The 21,964-nt window shown below is 47.8% G+C and overlaps 1 non-coding gene and 45 pseudogenes across 1 annotated transcript; all 46 read left to right on the top strand.

The window, feature by feature from the left end:
- Positions 1 to 212: 212 nt before the first annotated feature.
- On the top strand, positions 213 to 330 carry LOC147954180 (5S ribosomal RNA). The gene has a single exon (XR_015613662.1). It is a non-coding gene; the product is annotated as a 5S ribosomal RNA (ribosomal RNA).
- A 364-nt stretch (positions 331 to 694) lies between these two features.
- Positions 695 to 803, top strand: LOC147954181 (5S ribosomal RNA; annotated as a pseudogene).
- A 364-nt stretch (positions 804 to 1,167) lies between these two features.
- LOC147954182 (5S ribosomal RNA) lies at positions 1,168 to 1,276 on the top strand (annotated as a pseudogene).
- Positions 1,277 to 1,640: 364 nt separating this feature from the next.
- On the top strand, positions 1,641 to 1,749 carry LOC147954183 (5S ribosomal RNA; annotated as a pseudogene).
- Positions 1,750 to 2,113: 364 nt separating this feature from the next.
- LOC147954184 (5S ribosomal RNA) lies at positions 2,114 to 2,222 on the top strand (annotated as a pseudogene).
- Positions 2,223 to 2,586: 364 nt separating this feature from the next.
- LOC147954185 (5S ribosomal RNA) lies at positions 2,587 to 2,695 on the top strand (annotated as a pseudogene).
- A 364-nt stretch (positions 2,696 to 3,059) lies between these two features.
- LOC147954186 (5S ribosomal RNA) lies at positions 3,060 to 3,168 on the top strand (annotated as a pseudogene).
- Positions 3,169 to 3,532: 364 nt separating this feature from the next.
- On the top strand, positions 3,533 to 3,641 carry LOC147954187 (5S ribosomal RNA; annotated as a pseudogene).
- Positions 3,642 to 4,005: 364 nt separating this feature from the next.
- LOC147954188 (5S ribosomal RNA) lies at positions 4,006 to 4,114 on the top strand (annotated as a pseudogene).
- Positions 4,115 to 4,478: 364 nt separating this feature from the next.
- On the top strand, positions 4,479 to 4,587 carry LOC147954189 (5S ribosomal RNA; annotated as a pseudogene).
- Positions 4,588 to 4,951: 364 nt separating this feature from the next.
- LOC147954190 (5S ribosomal RNA) lies at positions 4,952 to 5,060 on the top strand (annotated as a pseudogene).
- Positions 5,061 to 5,424: 364 nt separating this feature from the next.
- Positions 5,425 to 5,533, top strand: LOC147954191 (5S ribosomal RNA; annotated as a pseudogene).
- Positions 5,534 to 5,897: 364 nt separating this feature from the next.
- LOC147954192 (5S ribosomal RNA) lies at positions 5,898 to 6,006 on the top strand (annotated as a pseudogene).
- A 364-nt stretch (positions 6,007 to 6,370) lies between these two features.
- On the top strand, positions 6,371 to 6,479 carry LOC147954193 (5S ribosomal RNA; annotated as a pseudogene).
- A 364-nt stretch (positions 6,480 to 6,843) lies between these two features.
- Positions 6,844 to 6,952, top strand: LOC147954194 (5S ribosomal RNA; annotated as a pseudogene).
- A 364-nt stretch (positions 6,953 to 7,316) lies between these two features.
- On the top strand, positions 7,317 to 7,425 carry LOC147954195 (5S ribosomal RNA; annotated as a pseudogene).
- Positions 7,426 to 7,789: 364 nt separating this feature from the next.
- LOC147954196 (5S ribosomal RNA) lies at positions 7,790 to 7,898 on the top strand (annotated as a pseudogene).
- Positions 7,899 to 8,267: 369 nt separating this feature from the next.
- LOC147954197 (5S ribosomal RNA) lies at positions 8,268 to 8,376 on the top strand (annotated as a pseudogene).
- Positions 8,377 to 8,740: 364 nt separating this feature from the next.
- On the top strand, positions 8,741 to 8,849 carry LOC147954198 (5S ribosomal RNA; annotated as a pseudogene).
- Positions 8,850 to 9,213: 364 nt separating this feature from the next.
- Positions 9,214 to 9,322, top strand: LOC147954199 (5S ribosomal RNA; annotated as a pseudogene).
- Positions 9,323 to 9,686: 364 nt separating this feature from the next.
- Positions 9,687 to 9,795, top strand: LOC147954200 (5S ribosomal RNA; annotated as a pseudogene).
- A 364-nt stretch (positions 9,796 to 10,159) lies between these two features.
- Positions 10,160 to 10,268, top strand: LOC147954201 (5S ribosomal RNA; annotated as a pseudogene).
- Positions 10,269 to 10,632: 364 nt separating this feature from the next.
- On the top strand, positions 10,633 to 10,741 carry LOC147954202 (5S ribosomal RNA; annotated as a pseudogene).
- A 364-nt stretch (positions 10,742 to 11,105) lies between these two features.
- On the top strand, positions 11,106 to 11,214 carry LOC147954203 (5S ribosomal RNA; annotated as a pseudogene).
- A 364-nt stretch (positions 11,215 to 11,578) lies between these two features.
- LOC147954204 (5S ribosomal RNA) lies at positions 11,579 to 11,687 on the top strand (annotated as a pseudogene).
- Positions 11,688 to 12,051: 364 nt separating this feature from the next.
- LOC147954205 (5S ribosomal RNA) lies at positions 12,052 to 12,160 on the top strand (annotated as a pseudogene).
- Positions 12,161 to 12,524: 364 nt separating this feature from the next.
- Positions 12,525 to 12,633, top strand: LOC147954206 (5S ribosomal RNA; annotated as a pseudogene).
- A 364-nt stretch (positions 12,634 to 12,997) lies between these two features.
- Positions 12,998 to 13,107, top strand: LOC147954207 (5S ribosomal RNA; annotated as a pseudogene).
- Positions 13,108 to 13,471: 364 nt separating this feature from the next.
- Positions 13,472 to 13,580, top strand: LOC147954208 (5S ribosomal RNA; annotated as a pseudogene).
- A 364-nt stretch (positions 13,581 to 13,944) lies between these two features.
- Positions 13,945 to 14,053, top strand: LOC147954209 (5S ribosomal RNA; annotated as a pseudogene).
- Positions 14,054 to 14,417: 364 nt separating this feature from the next.
- LOC147954210 (5S ribosomal RNA) lies at positions 14,418 to 14,526 on the top strand (annotated as a pseudogene).
- A 364-nt stretch (positions 14,527 to 14,890) lies between these two features.
- Positions 14,891 to 14,999, top strand: LOC147954211 (5S ribosomal RNA; annotated as a pseudogene).
- Positions 15,000 to 15,363: 364 nt separating this feature from the next.
- On the top strand, positions 15,364 to 15,472 carry LOC147954212 (5S ribosomal RNA; annotated as a pseudogene).
- Positions 15,473 to 15,836: 364 nt separating this feature from the next.
- LOC147954213 (5S ribosomal RNA) lies at positions 15,837 to 15,945 on the top strand (annotated as a pseudogene).
- A 364-nt stretch (positions 15,946 to 16,309) lies between these two features.
- LOC147954214 (5S ribosomal RNA) lies at positions 16,310 to 16,418 on the top strand (annotated as a pseudogene).
- A 364-nt stretch (positions 16,419 to 16,782) lies between these two features.
- Positions 16,783 to 16,891, top strand: LOC147954215 (5S ribosomal RNA; annotated as a pseudogene).
- A 364-nt stretch (positions 16,892 to 17,255) lies between these two features.
- Positions 17,256 to 17,364, top strand: LOC147954216 (5S ribosomal RNA; annotated as a pseudogene).
- Positions 17,365 to 17,728: 364 nt separating this feature from the next.
- LOC147954217 (5S ribosomal RNA) lies at positions 17,729 to 17,837 on the top strand (annotated as a pseudogene).
- A 364-nt stretch (positions 17,838 to 18,201) lies between these two features.
- LOC147954218 (5S ribosomal RNA) lies at positions 18,202 to 18,310 on the top strand (annotated as a pseudogene).
- Positions 18,311 to 18,674: 364 nt separating this feature from the next.
- Positions 18,675 to 18,783, top strand: LOC147954219 (5S ribosomal RNA; annotated as a pseudogene).
- A 364-nt stretch (positions 18,784 to 19,147) lies between these two features.
- LOC147954220 (5S ribosomal RNA) lies at positions 19,148 to 19,256 on the top strand (annotated as a pseudogene).
- A 364-nt stretch (positions 19,257 to 19,620) lies between these two features.
- LOC147954221 (5S ribosomal RNA) lies at positions 19,621 to 19,729 on the top strand (annotated as a pseudogene).
- Positions 19,730 to 20,093: 364 nt separating this feature from the next.
- On the top strand, positions 20,094 to 20,202 carry LOC147954222 (5S ribosomal RNA; annotated as a pseudogene).
- A 364-nt stretch (positions 20,203 to 20,566) lies between these two features.
- On the top strand, positions 20,567 to 20,675 carry LOC147954223 (5S ribosomal RNA; annotated as a pseudogene).
- A 364-nt stretch (positions 20,676 to 21,039) lies between these two features.
- On the top strand, positions 21,040 to 21,148 carry LOC147954224 (5S ribosomal RNA; annotated as a pseudogene).
- Positions 21,149 to 21,512: 364 nt separating this feature from the next.
- On the top strand, positions 21,513 to 21,621 carry LOC147954225 (5S ribosomal RNA; annotated as a pseudogene).
- Positions 21,622 to 21,964: the final 343 nt, after the last annotated feature.

Raw genomic sequence — 21,964 nt, forward strand, 5'->3', positions numbered from 1 at the left:
TGTGAAAGGGGTGTAAAATACGTGTTGCTGCGGTATAGAGGGAGGGGTGGAAATAGTGGTAAACTCGTCTTCGTAGTTGAGCGAGAGAGTAAGTAGTATAGGGCATTATCCATTAGTAGGCGACGGTTGTAATGGTAGTAAGAATGTATAGCCGTCTTTGCAGCGGACGTGGGAGTGGGAAGCATAAGGGATGAAGCCGGGGGTAACATGTCGGATGCGATCATACCAGCACTAAAGCACCGGATCCCATCAAAACTCCGAAGTTAAGCGTGCTTGGGCGAGAGTAGTACTAGGATGGGTGACCTCCTGGAAGTCCTCGTGTTGCATTCCCTTTTTAATTATTTTTGTACGTACGTGAGGAACAGAACGCACGTGCGTGATATATATTAAGCCTGCCATCATATTTTTGACATTTGCGATATGTTTTAGCTCGGAGCTCGTTAGTCACGCGGCTAGGGAGAGTTGGGGCGCGAAAAGCGCGTTGTGAAAGGGGTGTAAAATACGTGTTGCTGCGGTATAGAGGGAGGGGTGGAAATAGTGGTAAACTCGTCTTCGTAGTTGAGCGAGAGAGTAAGTAGTATAGGGCATTATCCATTAGTAGGCGACGGTTGTAATGGTAGTAAGAATGTATAGCCGTCTTTGCAGCGGACGTGGGAGTGGGAAGCATAAGGGATGAAGCCGGGGGTAACATGTCGGATGCGATCATACCAGCACTAAAGCACCGGATCCCATCAGAACTCCGAAGTTAAGCGTGCTTGGGCGAGAGTAGTACTAGGATGGGTGAAGTCCTCGTGTTGCATTCCCTTTTTAATTATTTTTGTACGTACGTGAGGAACAGAACGCACGTGCGTGATATATATTAAGCCTGTCATCATATTTTTGACATTTGCGATATGTTTTAGCTCGGAGCTCGTTAGTCACGCGGCTAGGGAGAGTTGGGGCGCGAAAAGCGCGTTGTGAAAGGGGTGTAAAATACGTGTTGCTGCGGTATAGAGGGAGGGGTGGAAATAGTGGTAAACTCGTCTTCGTAGTTGAGCGAGAGAGTAAGTAGTATAGGGCATTATCCATTAGTAGGCGACGGTTGTAATGGTAGTAAGAATGTATAGCCGTCTTTGCAGCGGACGTGGGAGTGGGAAGCATAAGGGATGAAGCCGGGGGTAACATGTCGGATGCGATCATACCAGCACTAAAGCACCGGATCCCATCAGAACTCCGAAGTTAAGCGTGCTTGGGCGAGAGTAGTACTAGGATGGGTGAAGTCCTCGTGTTGCATTCCCTTTTTAATTATTTTTGTACGTACGTGAGGAACAGAACGCACGTGCGTGATATATATTAAGCCTGTCATCATATTTTTGACATTTGCGATATGTTTTAGCTCGGAGCTCGTTAGTCACGCGGCTAGGGAGAGTTGGGGCGCGAAAAGCGCGTTGTGAAAGGGGTGTAAAATACGTGTTGCTGCGGTATAGAGGGAGGGGTGGAAATAGTGGTAAACTCGTCTTCGTAGTTGAGCGAGAGAGTAAGTAGTATAGGGCATTATCCATTAGTAGGCGACGGTTGTAATGGTAGTAAGAATGTATAGCCGTCTTTGCAGCGGACGTGGGAGTGGGAAGCATAAGGGATGAAGCCGGGGGTAACATGTCGGATGCGATCATACCAGCACTAAAGCACCGGATCCCATCAGAACTCCGAAGTTAAGCGTGCTTGGGCGAGAGTAGTACTAGGATGGGTGAAGTCCTCGTGTTGCATTCCCTTTTTAATTATTTTTGTACGTACGTGAGGAACAGAACGCACGTGCGTGATATATATTAAGCCTGTCATCATATTTTTGACATTTGCGATATGTTTTAGCTCGGAGCTCGTTAGTCACGCGGCTAGGGAGAGTTGGGGCGCGAAAAGCGCGTTGTGAAAGGGGTGTAAAATACGTGTTGCTGCGGTATAGAGGGAGGGGTGGAAATAGTGGTAAACTCGTCTTCGTAGTTGAGCGAGAGAGTAAGTAGTATAGGGCATTATCCATTAGTAGGCGACGGTTGTAATGGTAGTAAGAATGTATAGCCGTCTTTGCAGCGGACGTGGGAGTGGGAAGCATAAGGGATGAAGCCGGGGGTAACATGTCGGATGCGATCATACCAGCACTAAAGCACCGGATCCCATCAGAACTCCGAAGTTAAGCGTGCTTGGGCGAGAGTAGTACTAGGATGGGTGAAGTCCTCGTGTTGCATTCCCTTTTTAATTATTTTTGTACGTACGTGAGGAACAGAACGCACGTGCGTGATATATATTAAGCCTGTCATCATATTTTTGACATTTGCGATATGTTTTAGCTCGGAGCTCGTTAGTCACGCGGCTAGGGAGAGTTGGGGCGCGAAAAGCGCGTTGTGAAAGGGGTGTAAAATACGTGTTGCTGCGGTATAGAGGGAGGGGTGGAAATAGTGGTAAACTCGTCTTCGTAGTTGAGCGAGAGAGTAAGTAGTATAGGGCATTATCCATTAGTAGGCGACGGTTGTAATGGTAGTAAGAATGTATAGCCGTCTTTGCAGCGGACGTGGGAGTGGGAAGCATAAGGGATGAAGCCGGGGGTAACATGTCGGATGCGATCATACCAGCACTAAAGCACCGGATCCCATCAGAACTCCGAAGTTAAGCGTGCTTGGGCGAGAGTAGTACTAGGATGGGTGAAGTCCTCGTGTTGCATTCCCTTTTTAATTATTTTTGTACGTACGTGAGGAACAGAACGCACGTGCGTGATATATATTAAGCCTGTCATCATATTTTTGACATTTGCGATATGTTTTAGCTCGGAGCTCGTTAGTCACGCGGCTAGGGAGAGTTGGGGCGCGAAAAGCGCGTTGTGAAAGGGGTGTAAAATACGTGTTGCTGCGGTATAGAGGGAGGGGTGGAAATAGTGGTAAACTCGTCTTCGTAGTTGAGCGAGAGAGTAAGTAGTATAGGGCATTATCCATTAGTAGGCGACGGTTGTAATGGTAGTAAGAATGTATAGCCGTCTTTGCAGCGGACGTGGGAGTGGGAAGCATAAGGGATGAAGCCGGGGGTAACATGTCGGATGCGATCATACCAGCACTAAAGCACCGGATCCCATCAGAACTCCGAAGTTAAGCGTGCTTGGGCGAGAGTAGTACTAGGATGGGTGAAGTCCTCGTGTTGCATTCCCTTTTTAATTATTTTTGTACGTACGTGAGGAACAGAACGCACGTGCGTGATATATATTAAGCCTGTCATCATATTTTTGACATTTGCGATATGTTTTAGCTCGGAGCTCGTTAGTCACGCGGCTAGGGAGAGTTGGGGCGCGAAAAGCGCGTTGTGAAAGGGGTGTAAAATACGTGTTGCTGCGGTATAGAGGGAGGGGTGGAAATAGTGGTAAACTCGTCTTCGTAGTTGAGCGAGAGAGTAAGTAGTATAGGGCATTATCCATTAGTAGGCGACGGTTGTAATGGTAGTAAGAATGTATAGCCGTCTTTGCAGCGGACGTGGGAGTGGGAAGCATAAGGGATGAAGCCGGGGGTAACATGTCGGATGCGATCATACCAGCACTAAAGCACCGGATCCCATCAGAACTCCGAAGTTAAGCGTGCTTGGGCGAGAGTAGTACTAGGATGGGTGAAGTCCTCGTGTTGCATTCCCTTTTTAATTATTTTTGTACGTACGTGAGGAACAGAACGCACGTGCGTGATATATATTAAGCCTGTCATCATATTTTTGACATTTGCGATATGTTTTAGCTCGGAGCTCGTTAGTCACGCGGCTAGGGAGAGTTGGGGCGCGAAAAGCGCGTTGTGAAAGGGGTGTAAAATACGTGTTGCTGCGGTATAGAGGGAGGGGTGGAAATAGTGGTAAACTCGTCTTCGTAGTTGAGCGAGAGAGTAAGTAGTATAGGGCATTATCCATTAGTAGGCGACGGTTGTAATGGTAGTAAGAATGTATAGCCGTCTTTGCAGCGGACGTGGGAGTGGGAAGCATAAGGGATGAAGCCGGGGGTAACATGTCGGATGCGATCATACCAGCACTAAAGCACCGGATCCCATCAGAACTCCGAAGTTAAGCGTGCTTGGGCGAGAGTAGTACTAGGATGGGTGAAGTCCTCGTGTTGCATTCCCTTTTTAATTATTTTTGTACGTACGTGAGGAACAGAACGCACGTGCGTGATATATATTAAGCCTGTCATCATATTTTTGACATTTGCGATATGTTTTAGCTCGGAGCTCGTTAGTCACGCGGCTAGGGAGAGTTGGGGCGCGAAAAGCGCGTTGTGAAAGGGGTGTAAAATACGTGTTGCTGCGGTATAGAGGGAGGGGTGGAAATAGTGGTAAACTCGTCTTCGTAGTTGAGCGAGAGAGTAAGTAGTATAGGGCATTATCCATTAGTAGGCGACGGTTGTAATGGTAGTAAGAATGTATAGCCGTCTTTGCAGCGGACGTGGGAGTGGGAAGCATAAGGGATGAAGCCGGGGGTAACATGTCGGATGCGATCATACCAGCACTAAAGCACCGGATCCCATCAGAACTCCGAAGTTAAGCGTGCTTGGGCGAGAGTAGTACTAGGATGGGTGAAGTCCTCGTGTTGCATTCCCTTTTTAATTATTTTTGTACGTACGTGAGGAACAGAACGCACGTGCGTGATATATATTAAGCCTGTCATCATATTTTTGACATTTGCGATATGTTTTAGCTCGGAGCTCGTTAGTCACGCGGCTAGGGAGAGTTGGGGCGCGAAAAGCGCGTTGTGAAAGGGGTGTAAAATACGTGTTGCTGCGGTATAGAGGGAGGGGTGGAAATAGTGGTAAACTCGTCTTCGTAGTTGAGCGAGAGAGTAAGTAGTATAGGGCATTATCCATTAGTAGGCGACGGTTGTAATGGTAGTAAGAATGTATAGCCGTCTTTGCAGCGGACGTGGGAGTGGGAAGCATAAGGGATGAAGCCGGGGGTAACATGTCGGATGCGATCATACCAGCACTAAAGCACCGGATCCCATCAGAACTCCGAAGTTAAGCGTGCTTGGGCGAGAGTAGTACTAGGATGGGTGAAGTCCTCGTGTTGCATTCCCTTTTTAATTATTTTTGTACGTACGTGAGGAACAGAACGCACGTGCGTGATATATATTAAGCCTGTCATCATATTTTTGACATTTGCGATATGTTTTAGCTCGGAGCTCGTTAGTCACGCGGCTAGGGAGAGTTGGGGCGCGAAAAGCGCGTTGTGAAAGGGGTGTAAAATACGTGTTGCTGCGGTATAGAGGGAGGGGTGGAAATAGTGGTAAACTCGTCTTCGTAGTTGAGCGAGAGAGTAAGTAGTATAGGGCATTATCCATTAGTAGGCGACGGTTGTAATGGTAGTAAGAATGTATAGCCGTCTTTGCAGCGGACGTGGGAGTGGGAAGCATAAGGGATGAAGCCGGGGGTAACATGTCGGATGCGATCATACCAGCACTAAAGCACCGGATCCCATCAGAACTCCGAAGTTAAGCGTGCTTGGGCGAGAGTAGTACTAGGATGGGTGAAGTCCTCGTGTTGCATTCCCTTTTTAATTATTTTTGTACGTACGTGAGGAACAGAACGCACGTGCGTGATATATATTAAGCCTGTCATCATATTTTTGACATTTGCGATATGTTTTAGCTCGGAGCTCGTTAGTCACGCGGCTAGGGAGAGTTGGGGCGCGAAAAGCGCGTTGTGAAAGGGGTGTAAAATACGTGTTGCTGCGGTATAGAGGGAGGGGTGGAAATAGTGGTAAACTCGTCTTCGTAGTTGAGCGAGAGAGTAAGTAGTATAGGGCATTATCCATTAGTAGGCGACGGTTGTAATGGTAGTAAGAATGTATAGCCGTCTTTGCAGCGGACGTGGGAGTGGGAAGCATAAGGGATGAAGCCGGGGGTAACATGTCGGATGCGATCATACCAGCACTAAAGCACCGGATCCCATCAGAACTCCGAAGTTAAGCGTGCTTGGGCGAGAGTAGTACTAGGATGGGTGAAGTCCTCGTGTTGCATTCCCTTTTTAATTATTTTTGTACGTACGTGAGGAACAGAACGCACGTGCGTGATATATATTAAGCCTGTCATCATATTTTTGACATTTGCGATATGTTTTAGCTCGGAGCTCGTTAGTCACGCGGCTAGGGAGAGTTGGGGCGCGAAAAGCGCGTTGTGAAAGGGGTGTAAAATACGTGTTGCTGCGGTATAGAGGGAGGGGTGGAAATAGTGGTAAACTCGTCTTCGTAGTTGAGCGAGAGAGTAAGTAGTATAGGGCATTATCCATTAGTAGGCGACGGTTGTAATGGTAGTAAGAATGTATAGCCGTCTTTGCAGCGGACGTGGGAGTGGGAAGCATAAGGGATGAAGCCGGGGGTAACATGTCGGATGCGATCATACCAGCACTAAAGCACCGGATCCCATCAGAACTCCGAAGTTAAGCATGCTTGGGCGAGAGTAGTACTAGGATGGGTGAAGTCCTCGTGTTGCATTCCCTTTTTAATTATTTTTGTACGTACGTGAGGAACAGAACGCACGTGCGTGATATATATTAAGCCTGTCATCATATTTTTGACATTTGCGATATGTTTTAGCTCGGAGCTCGTTAGTCACGCGGCTAGGGAGAGTTGGGGCGCGAAAAGCGCGTTGTGAAAGGGGTGTAAAATACGTGTTGCTGCGGTATAGAGGGAGGGGTGGAAATAGTGGTAAACTCGTCTTCGTAGTTGAGCGAGAGAGTAAGTAGTATAGGGCATTATCCATTAGTAGGCGACGGTTGTAATGGTAGTAAGAATGTATAGCCGTCTTTGCAGCGGACGTGGGAGTGGGAAGCATAAGGGATGAAGCCGGGGGTAACATGTCGGATGCGATCATACCAGCACTAAAGCACCGGATCCCATCAGAACTCCGAAGTTAAGCGTGCTTGGGCGAGAGTAGTACTAGGATGGGTGAAGTCCTCGTGTTGCATTCCCTTTTTAATTATTTTTGTACGTACGTGAGGAACAGAACGCACGTGCGTGATATATATTAAGCCTGTCATCATATTTTTGACATTTGCGATATGTTTTAGCTCGGAGCTCGTTAGTCACGCGGCTAGGGAGAGTTGGGGCGCGAAAAGCGCGTTGTGAAAGGGGTGTAAAATACGTGTTGCTGCGGTATAGAGGGAGGGGTGGAAATAGTGGTAAACTCGTCTTCGTAGTTGAGCGAGAGAGTAAGTAGTATAGGGCATTATCCATTAGTAGGCGACGGTTGTAATGGTAGTAAGAATGTATAGCCGTCTTTGCAGCGGACGTGGGAGTGGGAAGCATAAGGGATGAAGCCGGGGGTAACATGTCGGATGCGATCATACCAGCACTAAAGCACCGGATCCCATCAGAACTCCGAAGTTAAGCGTGCTTGGGCGAGAGTAGTACTAGGATGGGTGAAGTCCTCGTGTTGCATTCCCTTTTTAATTATTTTTGTACGTACGTGAGGAACAGAACGCACGTGCGTGATATATATTAAGCCTGTCATCATATTTTTGACATTTGCGATATGTTTTAGCTCGGAGCTCGTTAGTCACGCGGCTAGGGAGAGTTGGGGCGCGAAAAGCGCGTTGTGAAAGGGGTGTAAAATACGTGTTGCTGCGGTATAGAGGGAGGGGTGGAAATAGTGGTAAACTCGTCTTCGTAGTTGAGCGAGAGAGTAAGTAGTATAGGGCATTATCCATTAGTAGGCGACGGTTGTAATGGTAGTAAGAATGTATAGCCGTCTTTGCAGCGGACGTGGGAGTGGGAAGCATAAGGGATGAAGCCGGGGGTAACATGTCGGATGCGATCATACCAGCACTAAAGCACCGGATCCCATCAGAACTCCGAAGTTAAGCGTGCTTGGGCGAGAGTAGTACTAGGATGGGTGAAGTCCTCGTGTTGCATTCCCTTTTTAATTATTTTTGTACGTACGTGAGGAACAGAACGCACGTGCGTGATATATATTAAGCCTGTCATCATATTTTTGACATTTGCGATATGTTTTAGCTCGGAGCTCGTTAGTCACGCGGCTAGGGAGAGTTGGGGCGCGAAAAGCGCGTTGTGAAAGGGGTGTAAAATACGTGTTGCTGCGGTATAGAGGGAGGGGTGGAAATAGTGGTAAACTCGTCTTCGTAGTTGAGCGAGAGAGTAAGTAGTATAGGGCATTATCCATTAGTAGGCGACGGTTGTAATGGTAGTAAGAATGTATAGCCGAGCCGTCTTTGCAGCGGACGTGGGAGTGGGAAGCATAAGGGATGAAGCCGGGGGTAACATGTCGGATGCGATCATACCAGCACTAAAGCACCGGATCCCATCAGAACTCCGAAGTTAAGCGTGCTTGGGCGAGAGTAGTACTAGGATGGGTGAAGTCCTCGTGTTGCATTCCCTTTTTAATTATTTTTGTACGTACGTGAGGAACAGAACGCACGTGCGTGATATATATTAAGCCTGTCATCATATTTTTGACATTTGCGATATGTTTTAGCTCGGAGCTCGTTAGTCACGCGGCTAGGGAGAGTTGGGGCGCGAAAAGCGCGTTGTGAAAGGGGTGTAAAATACGTGTTGCTGCGGTATAGAGGGAGGGGTGGAAATAGTGGTAAACTCGTCTTCGTAGTTGAGCGAGAGAGTAAGTAGTATAGGGCATTATCCATTAGTAGGCGACGGTTGTAATGGTAGTAAGAATGTATAGCCGTCTTTGCAGCGGACGTGGGAGTGGGAAGCATAAGGGATGAAGCCGGGGGTAACATGTCGGATGCGATCATACCAGCACTAAAGCACCGGATCCCATCAGAACTCCGAAGTTAAGCGTGCTTGGGCGAGAGTAGTACTAGGATGGGTGAAGTCCTCGTGTTGCATTCCCTTTTTAATTATTTTTGTACGTACGTGAGGAACAGAACGCACGTGCGTGATATATATTAAGCCTGTCATCATATTTTTGACATTTGCGATATGTTTTAGCTCGGAGCTCGTTAGTCACGCGGCTAGGGAGAGTTGGGGCGCGAAAAGCGCGTTGTGAAAGGGGTGTAAAATACGTGTTGCTGCGGTATAGAGGGAGGGGTGGAAATAGTGGTAAACTCGTCTTCGTAGTTGAGCGAGAGAGTAAGTAGTATAGGGCATTATCCATTAGTAGGCGACGGTTGTAATGGTAGTAAGAATGTATAGCCGTCTTTGCAGCGGACGTGGGAGTGGGAAGCATAAGGGATGAAGCCGGGGGTAACATGTCGGATGCGATCATACCAGCACTAAAGCACCGGATCCCATCAGAACTCCGAAGTTAAGCGTGCTTGGGCGAGAGTAGTACTAGGATGGGTGAAGTCCTCGTGTTGCATTCCCTTTTTAATTATTTTTGTACGTACGTGAGGAACAGAACGCACGTGCGTGATATATATTAAGCCTGTCATCATATTTTTGACATTTGCGATATGTTTTAGCTCGGAGCTCGTTAGTCACGCGGCTAGGGAGAGTTGGGGCGCGAAAAGCGCGTTGTGAAAGGGGTGTAAAATACGTGTTGCTGCGGTATAGAGGGAGGGGTGGAAATAGTGGTAAACTCGTCTTCGTAGTTGAGCGAGAGAGTAAGTAGTATAGGGCATTATCCATTAGTAGGCGACGGTTGTAATGGTAGTAAGAATGTATAGCCGTCTTTGCAGCGGACGTGGGAGTGGGAAGCATAAGGGATGAAGCCGGGGGTAACATGTCGGATGCGATCATACCAGCACTAAAGCACCGGATCCCATCAGAACTCCGAAGTTAAGCGTGCTTGGGCGAGAGTAGTACTAGGATGGGTGAAGTCCTCGTGTTGCATTCCCTTTTTAATTATTTTTGTACGTACGTGAGGAACAGAACGCACGTGCGTGATATATATTAAGCCTGTCATCATATTTTTGACATTTGCGATATGTTTTAGCTCGGAGCTCGTTAGTCACGCGGCTAGGGAGAGTTGGGGCGCGAAAAGCGCGTTGTGAAAGGGGTGTAAAATACGTGTTGCTGCGGTATAGAGGGAGGGGTGGAAATAGTGGTAAACTCGTCTTCGTAGTTGAGCGAGAGAGTAAGTAGTATAGGGCATTATCCATTAGTAGGCGACGGTTGTAATGGTAGTAAGAATGTATAGCCGTCTTTGCAGCGGACGTGGGAGTGGGAAGCATAAGGGATGAAGCCGGGGGTAACATGTCGGATGCGATCATACCAGCACTAAAGCACCGGATCCCATCAGAACTCCGAAGTTAAGCGTGCTTGGGCGAGAGTAGTACTAGGATGGGTGAAGTCCTCGTGTTGCATTCCCTTTTTAATTATTTTTGTACGTACGTGAGGAACAGAACGCACGTGCGTGATATATATTAAGCCTGTCATCATATTTTTGACATTTGCGATATGTTTTAGCTCGGAGCTCGTTAGTCACGCGGCTAGGGAGAGTTGGGGCGCGAAAAGCGCGTTGTGAAAGGGGTGTAAAATACGTGTTGCTGCGGTATAGAGGGAGGGGTGGAAATAGTGGTAAACTCGTCTTCGTAGTTGAGCGAGAGAGTAAGTAGTATAGGGCATTATCCATTAGTAGGCGACGGTTGTAATGGTAGTAAGAATGTATAGCCGTCTTTGCAGCGGACGTGGGAGTGGGAAGCATAAGGGATGAAGCCGGGGGTAACATGTCGGATGCGATCATACCAGCACTAAAGCACCGGATCCCATCAGAACTCCGAAGTTAAGCGTGCTTGGGCGAGAGTAGTACTAGGATGGGTGAAGTCCTCGTGTTGCATTCCCTTTTTAATTATTTTTGTACGTACGTGAGGAACAGAACGCACGTGCGTGATATATATTAAGCCTGTCATCATATTTTTGACATTTGCGATATGTTTTAGCTCGGAGCTCGTTAGTCACGCGGCTAGGGAGAGTTGGGGCGCGAAAAGCGCGTTGTGAAAGGGGTGTAAAATACGTGTTGCTGCGGTATAGAGGGAGGGGTGGAAATAGTGGTAAACTCGTCTTCGTAGTTGAGCGAGAGAGTAAGTAGTATAGGGCATTATCCATTAGTAGGCGACGGTTGTAATGGTAGTAAGAATGTATAGCCGTCTTTGCAGCGGACGTGGGAGTGGGAAGCATAAGGGATGAAGCCGGGGGTAACATGTCGGATGCGATCATACCAGCACTAAAGCACCGGATCCCATCAGAACTCCGAAGTTAAGCGTGCTTGGGCGAGAGTAGTACTAGGATGGGTGAAGTCCTCGTGTTGCATTCCCTTTTTAATTATTTTTGTACGTACGTGAGGAACAGAACGCACGTGCGTGATATATATTAAGCCTGTCATCATATTTTTGACATTTGCGATATGTTTTAGCTCGGAGCTCGTTAGTCACGCGGCTAGGGAGAGTTGGGGCGCGAAAAGCGCGTTGTGAAAGGGGTGTAAAATACGTGTTGCTGCGGTATAGAGGGAGGGGTGGAAATAGTGGTAAACTCGTCTTCGTAGTTGAGCGAGAGAGTAAGTAGTATAGGGCATTATCCATTAGTAGGCGACGGTTGTAATGGTAGTAAGAATGTATAGCCGTCTTTGCAGCGGACGTGGGAGTGGGAAGCATAAGGGATGAAGCCGGGGGTAACATGTCGGATGCGATCATACCAGCACTAAAGCACCGGATCCCATCAGAACTCCGAAGTTAAGCGTGCTTGGGCGAGAGTAGTACTAGGATGGGTGAAGTCCTCGTGTTGCATTCCCTTTTTAATTATTTTTGTACGTACGTGAGGAACAGAACGCACGTGCGTGATATATATTAAGCCTGTCATCATATTTTTGACATTTGCGATATGTTTTAGCTCGGAGCTCGTTAGTCACGCGGCTAGGGAGAGTTGGGGCGCGAAAAGCGCGTTGTGAAAGGGGTGTAAAATACGTGTTGCTGCGGTATAGAGGGAGGGGTGGAAATAGTGGTAAACTCGTCTTCGTAGTTGAGCGAGAGAGTAAGTAGTATAGGGCATTATCCATTAGTAGGCGACGGTTGTAATGGTAGTAAGAATGTATAGCCGTCTTTGCAGCGGACGTGGGAGTGGGAAGCATAAGGGATGAAGCCGGGGGTAACATGTCGGATGCGATCATACCAGCACTAAAGCACCGGATCCCATCAGAACTCCGAAGTTAAGCGTGCTTGGGCGAGAGTAGTACTAGGATGGGTGAAGTCCTCGTGTTGCATTCCCTTTTTAATTATTTTTGTACGTACGTGAGGAACAGAACGCACGTGCGTGATATATATTAAGCCTGTCATCATATTTTTGACATTTGCGATATGTTTTAGCTCGGAGCTCGTTAGTCACGCGGCTAGGGAGAGTTGGGGCGCGAAAAGCGCGTTGTGAAAGGGGTGTAAAATACGTGTTGCTGCGGTATAGAGGGAGGGGTGGAAATAGTGGTAAACTCGTCTTCGTAGTTGAGCGAGAGAGTAAGTAGTATAGGGCATTATCCATTAGTAGGCGACGGTTGTAATGGTAGTAAGAATGTATAGCCGTCTTTGCAGCGGACGTGGGAGTGGGAAGCATAAGGGATGAAGCCGGGGGTAACATGTCGGATGCGATCATACCAGCACTAAAGCACCGGATCCCATCAGAACTCCGAAGTTAAGCGTGCTTGGGCGAGAGTAGTACTAGGATGGGTGAAGTCCTCGTGTTGCATTCCCTTTTTAATTATTTTTGTACGTACGTGAGGAACAGAACGCACGTGCGTGATATATATTAAGCCTGTCATCATATTTTTGACATTTGCGATATGTTTTAGCTCGGAGCTCGTTAGTCACGCGGCTAGGGAGAGTTGGGGCGCGAAAAGCGCGTTGTGAAAGGGGTGTAAAATACGTGTTGCTGCGGTATAGAGGGAGGGGTGGAAATAGTGGTAAACTCGTCTTCGTAGTTGAGCGAGAGAGTAAGTAGTATAGGGCATTATCCATTAGTAGGCGACGGTTGTAATGGTAGTAAGAATGTATAGCCGTCTTTGCAGCGGACGTGGGAGTGGGAAGCATAAGGGATGAAGCCGGGGGTAACATGTCGGATGCGATCATACCAGCACTAAAGCACCGGATCCCATCAGAACTCCGAAGTTAAGCGTGCTTGGGCGAGAGTAGTACTAGGATGGGCTGAAGTCCTCGTGTTGCATTCCCTTTTTAATTATTTTTGTACGTACGTGAGGAACAGAACGCACGTGCGTGATATATATTAAGCCTGTCATCATATTTTTGACATTTGCGATATGTTTTAGCTCGGAGCTCGTTAGTCACGCGGCTAGGGAGAGTTGGGGCGCGAAAAGCGCGTTGTGAAAGGGGTGTAAAATACGTGTTGCTGCGGTATAGAGGGAGGGGTGGAAATAGTGGTAAACTCGTCTTCGTAGTTGAGCGAGAGAGTAAGTAGTATAGGGCATTATCCATTAGTAGGCGACGGTTGTAATGGTAGTAAGAATGTATAGCCGTCTTTGCAGCGGACGTGGGAGTGGGAAGCATAAGGGATGAAGCCGGGGGTAACATGTCGGATGCGATCATACCAGCACTAAAGCACCGGATCCCATCAGAACTCCGAAGTTAAGCGTGCTTGGGCGAGAGTAGTACTAGGATGGGTGAAGTCCTCGTGTTGCATTCCCTTTTTAATTATTTTTGTACGTACGTGAGGAACAGAACGCACGTGCGTGATATATATTAAGCCTGTCATCATATTTTTGACATTTGCGATATGTTTTAGCTCGGAGCTCGTTAGTCACGCGGCTAGGGAGAGTTGGGGCGCGAAAAGCGCGTTGTGAAAGGGGTGTAAAATACGTGTTGCTGCGGTATAGAGGGAGGGGTGGAAATAGTGGTAAACTCGTCTTCGTAGTTGAGCGAGAGAGTAAGTAGTATAGGGCATTATCCATTAGTAGGCGACGGTTGTAATGGTAGTAAGAATGTATAGCCGTCTTTGCAGCGGACGTGGGAGTGGGAAGCATAAGGGATGAAGCCGGGGGTAACATGTCGGATGCGATCATACCAGCACTAAAGCACCGGATCCCATCAGAACTCCGAAGTTAAGCGTGCTTGGGCGAGAGTAGTACTAGGATGGGTGAAGTCCTCGTGTTGCATTCCCTTTTTAATTATTTTTGTACGTACGTGAGGAACAGAACGCACGTGCGTGATATATATTAAGCCTGTCATCATATTTTTGACATTTGCGATATGTTTTAGCTCGGAGCTCGTTAGTCACGCGGCTAGGGAGAGTTGGGGCGCGAAAAGCGCGTTGTGAAAGGGGTGTAAAATACGTGTTGCTGCGGTATAGAGGGAGGGGTGGAAATAGTGGTAAACTCGTCTTCGTAGTTGAGCGAGAGAGTAAGTAGTATAGGGCATTATCCATTAGTAGGCGACGGTTGTAATGGTAGTAAGAATGTATAGCCGTCTTTGCAGCGGACGTGGGAGTGGGAAGCATAAGGGATGAAGCCGGGGGTAACATGTCGGATGCGATCATACCAGCACTAAAGCACCGGATCCCATCAGAACTCCGAAGTTAAGCGTGCTTGGGCGAGAGTAGTACTAGGATGGGTGAAGTCCTCGTGTTGCATTCCCTTTTTAATTATTTTTGTACGTACGTGAGGAACAGAACGCACGTGCGTGATATATATTAAGCCTGTCATCATATTTTTGACATTTGCGATATGTTTTAGCTCGGAGCTCGTTAGTCACGCGGCTAGGGAGAGTTGGGGCGCGAAAAGCGCGTTGTGAAAGGGGTGTAAAATACGTGTTGCTGCGGTATAGAGGGAGGGGTGGAAATAGTGGTAAACTCGTCTTCGTAGTTGAGCGAGAGAGTAAGTAGTATAGGGCATTATCCATTAGTAGGCGACGGTTGTAATGGTAGTAAGAATGTATAGCCGTCTTTGCAGCGGACGTGGGAGTGGGAAGCATAAGGGATGAAGCCGGGGGTAACATGTCGGATGCGATCATACCAGCACTAAAGCACCGGATCCCATCAGAACTCCGAAGTTAAGCGTGCTTGGGCGAGAGTAGTACTAGGATGGGTGAAGTCCTCGTGTTGCATTCCCTTTTTAATTATTTTTGTACGTACGTGAGGAACAGAACGCACGTGCGTGATATATATTAAGCCTGTCATCATATTTTTGACATTTGCGATATGTTTTAGCTCGGAGCTCGTTAGTCACGCGGCTAGGGAGAGTTGGGGCGCGAAAAGCGCGTTGTGAAAGGGGTGTAAAATACGTGTTGCTGCGGTATAGAGGGAGGGGTGGAAATAGTGGTAAACTCGTCTTCGTAGTTGAGCGAGAGAGTAAGTAGTATAGGGCATTATCCATTAGTAGGCGACGGTTGTAATGGTAGTAAGAATGTATAGCCGTCTTTGCAGCGGACGTGGGAGTGGGAAGCATAAGGGATGAAGCCGGGGGTAACATGTCGGATGCGATCATACCAGCACTAAAGCACCGGATCCCATCAGAACTCCGAAGTTAAGCGTGCTTGGGCGAGAGTAGTACTAGGATGGGTGAAGTCCTCGTGTTGCATTCCCTTTTTAATTATTTTTGTACGTACGTGAGGAACAGAACGCACGTGCGTGATATATATTAAGCCTGTCATCATATTTTTGACATTTGCGATATGTTTTAGCTCGGAGCTCGTTAGTCACGCGGCTAGGGAGAGTTGGGGCGCGAAAAGCGCGTTGTGAAAGGGGTGTAAAATACGTGTTGCTGCGGTATAGAGGGAGGGGTGGAAATAGTGGTAAACTCGTCTTCGTAGTTGAGCGAGAGAGTAAGTAGTATAGGGCATTATCCATTAGTAGGCGACGGTTGTAATGGTAGTAAGAATGTATAGCCGTCTTTGCAGCGGACGTGGGAGTGGGAAGCATAAGGGATGAAGCCGGGGGTAACATGTCGGATGCGATCATACCAGCACTAAAGCACCGGATCCCATCAGAACTCCGAAGTTAAGCGTGCTTGGGCGAGAGTAGTACTAGGATGGGTGAAGTCCTCGTGTTGCATTCCCTTTTTAATTATTTTTGTACGTACGTGAGGAACAGAACGCACGTGCGTGATATATATTAAGCCTGTCATCATATTTTTGACATTTGCGATATGTTTTAGCTCGGAGCTCGTTAGTCACGCGGCTAGGGAGAGTTGGGGCGCGAAAAGCGCGTTGTGAAAGGGGTGTAAAATACGTGTTGCTGCGGTATAGAGGGAGGGGTGGAAATAGTGGTAAACTCGTCTTCGTAGTTGAGCGAGAGAGTAAGTAGTATAGGGCATTATCCATTAGTAGGCGACGGTTGTAATGGTAGTAAGAATGTATAGCCGTCTTTGCAGCGGACGTGGGAGTGGGAAGCATAAGGGATGAAGCCGGGGGTAACATGTCGGATGCGATCATACCAGCACTAAAGCACCGGATCCCATCAGAACTCCGAAGTTAAGCGTGCTTGGGCGAGAGTAGTACTAGGATGGGTGAAGTCCTCGTGTTGCATTCCCTTTTTAATTATTTTTGTACGTACGTGAGGAACAGAACGCACGTGCGTGATATATATTAAGCCTGTCATCATATTTTTGACATTTGCGATATGTTTTAGCTCGGAGCTCGTTAGTCACGCGGCTAGGGAGAGTTGGGGCGCGAAAAGCGCGTTGTGAAAGGGGTGTAAAATACGTGTTGCTGCGGTATAGAGGGAGGGGTGGAAATAGTGGTAAACTCGTCTTCGTAGTTGAGCGAGAGAGTAAGTAGTATAGGGCATTATCCATTAGTAGGCGACGGTTGTAATGGTAGTAAGAATGTATAGCCGTCTTTGCAGCGGACGTGGGAGTGGGAAGCATAAGGGATGAAGCCGGGGGTAACATGTCGGATGCGATCATACCAGCACTAAAGCACCGGATCCCATCAGAACTCCGAAGTTAAGCGTGCTTGGGCGAGAGTAGTACTAGGATGGGTGAAGTCCTCGTGTTGCATTCCCTTTTTAATTATTTTTGTACGTACGTGAGGAACAGAACGCACGTGCGTGATATATATTAAGCCTGTCATCATATTTTTGACATTTGCGATATGTTTTAGCTCGGAGCTCGTTAGTCACGCGGCTAGGGAGAGTTGGGGCGCGAAAAGCGCGTTGTGAAAGGGGTGTAAAATACGTGTTGCTGCGGTATAGAGGGAGGGGTGGAAATAGTGGTAAACTCGTCTTCGTAGTTGAGCGAGAGAGTAAGTAGTATAGGGCATTATCCATTAGTAGGCGACGGTTGTAATGGTAGTAAGAATGTATAGCCGTCTTTGCAGCGGACGTGGGAGTGGGAAGCATAAGGGATGAAGCCGGGGGTAACATGTCGGATGCGATCATACCAGCACTAAAGCACCGGATCCCATCAGAACTCCGAAGTTAAGCGTGCTTGGGCGAGAGTAGTACTAGGATGGGTGAAGTCCTCGTGTTGCATTCCCTTTTTAATTATTTTTGTACGTACGTGAGGAACAGAACGCACGTGCGTGATATATATTAAGCCTGTCATCATATTTTTGACATTTGCGATATGTTTTAGCTCGGAGCTCGTTAGTCACGCGGCTAGGGAGAGTTGGGGCGCGAAAAGCGCGTTGTGAAAGGGGTGTAAAATACGTGTTGCTGCGGTATAGAGGGAGGGGTGGAAATAGTGGTAAACTCGTCTTCGTAGTTGAGCGAGAGAGTAAGTAGTATAGGGCATTATCCATTAGTAGGCGACGGTTGTAATGGTAGTAAGAATGTATAGCCGTCTTTGCAGCGGACGTGGGAGTGGGAAGCATAAGGGATGAAGCCGGGGGTAACATGTCGGATGCGATCATACCAGCACTAAAGCACCGGATCCCATCAGAACTCCGAAGTTAAGCGTGCTTGGGCGAGAGTAGTACTAGGATGGGTGAAGTCCTCGTGTTGCATTCCCTTTTTAATTATTTTTGTACGTACGTGAGGAACAGAACGCACGTGCGTGATATATATTAAGCCTGTCATCATATTTTTGACATTTGCGATATGTTTTAGCTCGGAGCTCGTTAGTCACGCGGCTAGGGAGAGTTGGGGCGCGAAAAGCGCGTTGTGAAAGGGGTGTAAAATACGTGTTGCTGCGGTATAGAGGGAGGGGTGGAAATAGTGGTAAACTCGTCTTCGTAGTTGAGCGAGAGAGTAAGTAGTATAGGGCATTATCCATTAGTAGGCGACGGTTGTAATGGTAGTAAGAATGTATAGCCGTCTTTGCAGCGGACGTGGGAGTGGGAAGCATAAGGGATGAAGCCGGGGGTAACATGTCGGATGCGATCATACCAGCACTAAAGCACCGGATCCCATCAGAACTCCGAAGTTAAGCGTGCTTGGGCGAGAGTAGTACTAGGATGGGTGAAGTCCTCGTGTTGCATTCCCTTTTTAATTATTTTTGTACGTACGTGAGGAACAGAACGCACGTGCGTGATATATATTAAGCCTGTCATCATATTTTTGACATTTGCGATATGTTTTAGCTCGGAGCTCGTTAGTCACGCGGCTAGGGAGAGTTGGGGCGCGAAAAGCGCGTTGTGAAAGGGGTGTAAAATACGTGTTGCTGCGGTATAGAGGGAGGGGTGGAAATAGTGGTAAACTCGTCTTCGTAGTTGAGCGAGAGAGTAAGTAGTATAGGGCATTATCCATTAGTAGGCGACGGTTGTAATGGTAGTAAGAATGTATAGCCGTCTTTGCAGCGGACGTGGGAGTGGGAAGCATAAGGGATGAAGCCGGGGGTAACATGTCGGATGCGATCATACCAGCACTAAAGCACCGGATCCCATCAGAACTCCGAAGTTAAGCGTGCTTGGGCGAGAGTAGTACTAGGATGGGTGAAGTCCTCGTGTTGCATTCCCTTTTTAATTATTTTTGTACGTACGTGAGGAACAGAACGCACGTGCGTGATATATATTAAGCCTGTCATCATATTTTTGACATTTGCGATATGTTTTAGCTCGGAGCTCGTTAGTCACGCGGCTAGGGAGAGTTGGGGCGCGAAAAGCGCGTTGTGAAAGGGGTGTAAAATACGTGTTGCTGCGGTATAGAGGGAGGGGTGGAAATAGTGGTAAACTCGTCTTCGTAGTTGAGCGAGAGAGTAAGTAGTATAGGGCATTATCCATTAGTAGGCGACGGTTGTAATGGTAGTAAGAATGTATAGCCGTCTTTGCAGCGGACGTGGGAGTGGGAAGCATAAGGGATGAAGCCGGGGGTAACATGTCGGATGCGATCATACCAGCACTAAAGCACCGGATCCCATCAGAACTCCGAAGTTAAGCGTGCTTGGGCGAGAGTAGTACTAGGATGGGTGAAGTCCTCGTGTTGCATTCCCTTTTTAATTATTTTTGTACGTACGTGAGGAACAGAACGCACGTGCGTGATATATATTAAGCCTGTCATCATATTTTTGACATTTGCGATATGTTTTAGCTCGGAGCTCGTTAGTCACGCGGCTAGGGAGAGTTGGGGCGCGAAAAGCGCGTTGTGAAAGGGGTGTAAAATACGTGTTGCTGCGGTATAGAGGGAGGGGTGGAAATAGTGGTAAACTCGTCTTCGTAGTTGAGCGAGAGAGTAAGTAGTATAGGGCATTATCCATTAGTAGGCGACGGTTGTAATGGTAGTAAGAATGTATAGCCGTCTTTGCAGCGGACGTGGGAGTGGGAAGCATAAGGGATGAAGCCGGGGGTAACATGTCGGATGCGATCATACCAGCACTAAAGCACCGGATCCCATCAGAACTCCGAAGTTAAGCGTGCTTGGGCGAGAGTAGTACTAGGATGGGTGAAGTCCTCGTGTTGCATTCCCTTTTTAATTATTTTTGTACGTACGTGAGGAACAGAACGCACGTGCGTGATATATATTAAGCCTGTCATCATATTTTTGACATTTGCGATATGTTTTAGCTCGGAGCTCGTTAGTCACGCGGCTAGGGAGAGTTGGGGCGCGAAAAGCGCGTTGTGAAAGGGGTGTAAAATACGTGTTGCTGCGGTATAGAGGGAGGGGTGGAAATAGTGGTAAACTCGTCTTCGTAGTTGAGCGAGAGAGTAAGTAGTATAGGGCATTATCCATTAGTAGGCGACGGTTGTAATGGTAGTAAGAATGTATAGCCGTCTTTGCAGCGGACGTGGGAGTGGGAAGCATAAGGGATGAAGCCGGGGGTAACATGTCGGATGCGATCATACCAGCACTAAAGCACCGGATCCCATCAGAACTCCGAAGTTAAGCGTGCTTGGGCGAGAGTAGTACTAGGATGGGTGAAGTCCTCGTGTTGCATTCCCTTTTTAATTATTTTTGTACGTACGTGAGGAACAGAACGCACGTGCGTGATATATATTAAGCCTGTCATCATATTTTTGACATTTGCGATATGTTTTAGCTCGGAGCTCGTTAGTCACGCGGCTAGGGAGAGTTGGGGCGCGAAAAGCGCGTTGTGAAAGGGGTGTAAAATACGTGTTGCTGCGGTATAGAGGGAGGGGTGGAAATAGTGGTAAACTCGTCTTCGTAGTTGAGCGAGAGAGTAAGTAGTATAGGGCATTATCCATTAGTAGGCGACGGTTGTAATGGTAGTAAGAATGTATAGCCGTCTTTGCAGCGGACGTGGGAGTGGGAAGCATAAGGGATGAAGCCGGGGGTAACATGTCGGATGCGATCATACCAGCACTAAAGCACCGGATCCCATCAGAACTCCGAAGTTAAGCGTGCTTGGGCGAGAGTAGTACTAGGATGGGTGAAGTCCTCGTGTTGCATTCCCTTTTTAATTATTTTTGTACGTACGTGAGGAACAGAACGCACGTGCGTGATATATATTAAGCCTGTCATCATATTTTTGACATTTGCGATATGTTTTAGCTCGGAGCTCGTTAGTCACGCGGCTAGGGAGAGTTGGGGCGCGAAAAGCGCGTTGTGAAAGGGGTGTAAAATACGTGTTGCTGCGGTATAGAGGGAGGGGTGGAAATAGTGGTAAACTCGTCTTCGTAGTTGAGCGAGAGAGTAAGTAGTATAGGGCATTATCCATTAGTAGGCGACGGTTGTAATGGTAGTAAGAATGTATAGCCGTCTTTGCAGCGGACGTGGGAGTGGGAAGCATAAGGGATGAAGCCGGGGGTAACATGTCGGATGCGATCATACCAGCACTAAAGCACCGGATCCCATCAGAACTCCGAAGTTAAGCGTGCTTGGGCGAGAGTAGTACTAGGATGGGTGAAGTCCTCGTGTTGCATTCCCTTTTTAATTATTTTTGTACGTACGTGAGGAACAGAACGCACGTGCGTGATATATATTAAGCCTGTCATCATATTTTTGACATTTGCGATATGTTTTAGCTCGGAGCTCGTTAGTCACGCGGCTAGGGAGAGTTGGGGCGCGAAAAGCGCGTTGTGAAAGGGGTGTAAAATACGTGTTGCTGCGGTATAGAGGGAGGGGTGGAAATAGTGGTAAACTCGTCTTCGTAGTTGAGCGAGAGAGTAAGTAGTATAGGGCATTATCCATTAGTAGGCGACGGTTGTAATGGTAGTAAGAATGTATAGCCGTCTTTGCAGCGGACGTGGGAGTGGGAAGCATAAGGGATGAAGCCGGGGGTAACATGTCGGATGCGATCATACCAGCACTAAAGCACCGGATCCCATCAGAACTCCGAAGTTAAGCGTGCTTGGGCGAGAGTAGTACTAGGATGGGTGAAGTCCTCGTGTTGCATTCCCTTTTTAATTATTTTTGTACGTACGTGAGGAACAGAACGCACGTGCGTGATATATATTAAGCCTGTCATCATATTTTTGACATTTGCGATATGTTTTAGCTCGGAGCTCGTTAGTCACGCGGCTAGGGAGAGTTGGGGCGCGAAAAGCGCGTTGTGAAAGGGGTGTAAAATACGTGTTGCTGCGGTATAGAGGGAGGGGTGGAAATAGTGGTAAACTCGTCTTCGTAGTTGAGCGAGAGAGTAAGTAGTATAGGGCATTATCCATTAGTAGGCGACGGTTGTAATGGTAGTAAGAATGTATAGCCGTCTTTGCAGCGGACGTGGGAGTGGGAAGCATAAGGGA

This window comes from Triticum urartu, unplaced genomic scaffold (assembly GCF_056163025.1).
Source record: "Triticum urartu cultivar PI428250 unplaced genomic scaffold, HENAU_Tu73 scaffold162, whole genome shotgun sequence".
Classification (NCBI taxonomy): Eukaryota; Viridiplantae; Streptophyta; class Magnoliopsida; order Poales; family Poaceae; genus Triticum; species Triticum urartu.